Here is a 4,931-nt window from a genome sequence, read left to right as displayed (position 1 = left end):
GACATGTAGTGAGACAAGACCCATAAAAGACACCTGATGTTTAGAGAGAGTATAAATAGGACTCACAGACAGTGACAGAGGCTGGTCTGGCTGACATAGCTAGCTTTACAAAGCTTCTTAGTATTGAGGCACAACCAAAACTTTTTCCTGAAGTCCCAAGTAGTGCTGGCTCCTCCTACTGACTCATGCAGATTCAGCTAAGGCCCAGCTGTCATGCCACAGATGCTGTTATCCTGAAAATACTATCCTAGACTACTGATATATCTGTAAAGTGTTTGTAAATGGATCAAACTGCTGCTGCTGATTCTTATAAACTAAGCTATTAATTTTCTAATAATGCAAATGGAATTTGCTCCCAAGAAAATGTCTAAACATGTCCACTTTCCCCCGTATCCTATTAACATTTCTTTTCTCCTATCTCAGGTGGGTGGTAAACTAAAAGATGAGTTAAAATATTTTTAAAATCATTATGAAAAATAGGTCTTAAAAATTCAAAATCTACAGAGAGCATTAAAAAAAATCAAAATAGTAAAAGCAATGAATGCTCAAGTCTCTTCACATCCTGAGGATCTGACCACATTTGACTGTACTCTGTTCTGAAGGCTCCCGACTCCACAGAATCATTTGGTGAGAGACTAGAGCAATACACAAGCTGGGACCCTGTTTGGTGATATATGCTGCTACCAGGACATTGACATTGAAGAGTGTATTTATACCACAAACAATACAAATCAGAAGCCACTCAGTCCCCACCCTGCCCCTGTAGTGCCTTTGCTAAGCATCTGACCCATGGCACAGACCCTAACTCTTCTCATTCATGTTGCTACCTGAACATCAGTTTGGAAGAAGCAGTCACGCCTGCATAGAGACCAATCAGCCTTGGGCATGGGGGTGGAGGGTTAAAAGAACTGTGGTTCTGAGAGAGGCAGTGATTTGCCTCAAGACAGAACCAATCTAGTGTCACATATAGAATACAACATTGGCCACTCTTTTTCTTCAAATGGCAGAAGCACTTAAAGAATGTCAAGCACAGCCATGACTCTCTGTTTCCCAGGTAAATAAATAGTGACCAAAAAGATCAGAAGAGCATGGAAAGGTCATGCAGCTAGTCAGGGTGGAAACAACAGAGAACCTTGTCTCTGGCCTCTTGGGCTGAAGCTGAATATCCAGTGTCTGTCATGTTCTTTATCATGTAAGTTTAAGCTAATGAATATCCTCTACCCAAGACTTCTGCTGGTAAGAACTGATCACGCCTCTTATTGAGCATGGGGCCATATCAAGAGTTGGAATCAAAGACTAGTTAGATTCTAGAGTTTCATTATGATCTGGATATGCCCATGAGGATTGTAGAAAATGGTGAGTTTTAAGAAGAAGCTGGCAGCTTCCCCAACCCTAGCAACCAGAAACTCTGTAATCAGCCCCCAGCTGATGATGCCTCATTGAGGGACCATGTAGGAATTGGGTCATTTTGGTAAGATGAGAACTTCAAAAGATTTTGTGAGTTTACATCTGGAAAGGGAGGGTGGGGGAATAGAAGTAGGTTATAGAGATGCTAAACTCAAGCCCTGAAATGGTTCCTGGGGCCATCACATCGAGTCACAGCTTCCTAAGCATGCTCACAAGTGTTTTCTCACCAGGTCCCATAGCAGGCCTAGCAGAGACCTTAGGGCCTCTGTTTCATGCCATTATGAGAAGGATGACAACAACACTAAACACTAGTCCTGAGACAAGGATGAAGAATTGCTGGTGCTGGTTTTGATCATTTAGGTCCCCTACAGGTTACAAAAAAGATTTCAAAATCAGCACCTCCAGCTTCCTACTTTTTTAAAAAATATTTTTATTAGATATTTTCTTTATTTACATTTCAATTGTTATCCTCTTTCCTAGTTTTCTCTCTGAAAATACCCTATCCCCTTCCCTGTACCCTGTTCCCCAACCCACCCACTTCCATTCCTGGTCCTGGCATTCCCCTATACTGGGGCATAGAACCTTTACAGGACCTAGGGCCTCTTCTCCCATTGATGACCAACTAGGCCATCCTCTGCTACATATACAGCTAGAGCCACAAGTTCCACCATGTGTTTTCTTTGATTGGTGGTATACTGGCTAGTTTTGTGTCAACTTGACACAGGCTGGAGTTATCACAGAGAAAGGAGCTTCAGTTGGGGAAATGCCTCTACGAGATCCAGCTGCAAGGCATTTTCTCAATTAGTGATCATGGGGGAAGATCCCCTTGAGGATGGTGCCATCTCTGGGCTGGTAGTCTTGGTTCTATAAGAGAGCAGTCTGAGCAAGCCAGGGGAAGCAAGCCAGTAAGGAACATCCCTCCATGGCCTCTGAATTAGCTCCTGCTTCCTGACCTGCTTGAGTTCCAGTCCTGACTACCTTGGAGATGAACAGCAGTATGGAAGTATAAGCCGAATAAACCCTTTCCTCCCCAATTTGCTTTTTGGTAATGATGTTTGTGCAGGAATAGGAACCCTGACTAAGACAGGTGGTTTAGTTCCATGGAGCTCTGATGTTCCTCTTATGGGGCTTAAACCCCTTCAGTTACTTTATTGTGTCTGGCCAGCAGCTCACATTTCTGGGTTCTAGTCTGGAAAGGCATCTTGGAATCTGGAAGAGAAGAGGGAGTTAGGCAGACGAGAGAAAGATGAAGCTAAGACAAAATTCTGATCAAAACTCAATTTTAATGTCAGCAAACACGCTTTATAAAGAAGAGGGGAGGCCTATCCCTAGCCATGCAAAGTTCCTTTGAAGTAGATAGGTCAGCTTTCTAGTGGGAACTCGCCAAGATAACCGCTAACTCTGGAAAATCTTGGAAGAGATTTGGTTCAGCCTCAGGCAAGTTGGGTCTCAGGCCGGTAGTGGCACATCAAAGGAGCAGCACAGCAGGTGGCTCCGCTTAAGCAGAGGATGGTCACAGCCAGCCTTGCTAGGCTGGAAGGAGGTAACTACTTGAGTACTTTCTCTAGCTCCTTCATTGGGAACCTTGTGCTTCATCCAATAGATGATTGTGAGAATACACTTCTGTATTTGCCAAGCACTGGTGGAGCCCCTCAGGAGACAGCTATATCAGGCTTCTGTCAGCAAGCTCTTGTTGGTATCTGCCATAGCGTCTGAGTTTGGTAGTTGTTTATGTGATGGATCCCCAAGTGGGGCAGTCTCTGGATGGTCCTTCCTTCAGACTCTGCTCTGAACTTTGTCTGTGTAACTCCTTCCATGGGTATTTTGTTCCCCCTTCTAAGAAGGATTCTGAATCTGGGCTAATATCCACTTCTCAGTGAGTGCATATCATGTGTGTTCTTTTATGATTGGGTCACCTCACTTAGGATGATATCCTCCAGATCCATCTATTTGTCTAAGAATTTCATAAATTCATTGTTTTTAATAGCTGAATATTACTCCTTTGTCTTTATAACCATGAAAACGCAACTCTTCAGAAGAAAATGACTTCTCAGCATGGTGACTAGGGTGGAAAACCAGAGCCTCTGTGTGTTACCTGGAAGCTGTAGGCCTATGCATTGCCCCAGGCTCTTCCACCACATTATCTGGGACACACTGGAGAAAGATCAGTCTTTCTGTGTGCTAAGATTTATCCAATAATTAGTCAGAGTTAGAGTGTGGATTCTCAAAGCCTTGAGTCTTTGTATAACAGGACAGGGTACACAGTTTTGACAGGCAAATAGGTTGGGATCATGATGAAAACCATAAAAGAAAAAAATATTCTTTAGTTTACTGAAAAATGACTCATTCAGATCTGCAGCAGTCTGTGTGGTGCAATGTTTTCCTCAATTTCCAGCTGAGGAAACTGACTTGCACAGTTACTAATATACCATTTCTACAGACACTAATTTGCATTCTGGGATAGAAGAGGATGTTGTTACGATGGTGCATATTTAACAACTAACTCTCCAGAAGAATAGAAGCAAAGGAGAGTAAAGGCAAGTCTATCTTAGAAGCCATTTCGAAAATCCTGCTGCTGAGCTCATGTATCACTTCTGTCCCTGTCAGCTGAGCCTAGTGTGCATAACTTCATTGAGAAGGTTGCTAGTTACATTCCTCATTGCTGTGATAGAATAGTTGACATAAGCCACTGAAAGACAGAAAACATTTACTGAGGGTCATAGTTGAGGGTTGTGGGGGTTGAACAGGAATGTCTCTCTGAAACATATTTGAATACTTGGTCCCCAGTTGGCAAATTACTTTGGCAAGGTTTAGTTGTAGAGTTGTTGAAAGAAAGATGAAATTTCAAGACCTGTAAGTCATATAAAGTACTCAGAAATTGCTGGTTGTTTGTGAGCCTAGAGGCTGCCTGGGGCTGAGAAAAGAGAAAAACAAACTTGGGTATGCCTCGTAGTTAAAACATTCCTGGGAACATCTTGACCATAAGATAAAAGGGACTGTGAAGACATAGCAGGGCTGTATTATCTAAGTCAACACCATCTGGCCGGAATCTCCCCTCTGTCTATTGCCCCTTGGCGCAGGGTAAAAGTCATACATCAACTGGTTGCTATGTGAACAAAGATAAGCCCCCAGCCCACAGGAACAAAGTCCTGATGCACTGTGTTCTTTCTGTTAATGTTTGAATAAGCCAATAGTGTGTTGCTATGCTGAATTCCACACCCCTAAGCCCCTTACCCCATAAAAGCCCCTGGCTTTCGAGCCTCGTGGCCGGCATCTGTTATCTCCTGTGTGGGATTCATGCCGGTCCGGAGCTCCGTAATTAAACGTCCTCATGTAATTACAGCGAGTGGGTCCTTGTGTTTCTTTGGGTGCTCTCACACTCCCGAGACTAGAGTGGGGGTCCCTGAAAGGGGGTCTTACATTGTGAAAGGGAGTGTGTCTATGAATAGGTAGGGCAGGGGGTGTGACATTTCAAAAGCCAAATTTATTTCCAGTTTTCTCCCTTTCTCTCCACTTATACTTGT

The sequence above is a fragment of the Mus musculus genome, chromosome 4, assembly GCF_000001635.26.
Source record: "Mus musculus strain C57BL/6J chromosome 4, GRCm38.p6 C57BL/6J".
NCBI lineage: Eukaryota > Metazoa > Chordata > Mammalia > Rodentia > Muridae > Mus > Mus musculus.
Note: the sequence above shows the minus strand (reverse complement) of the source record.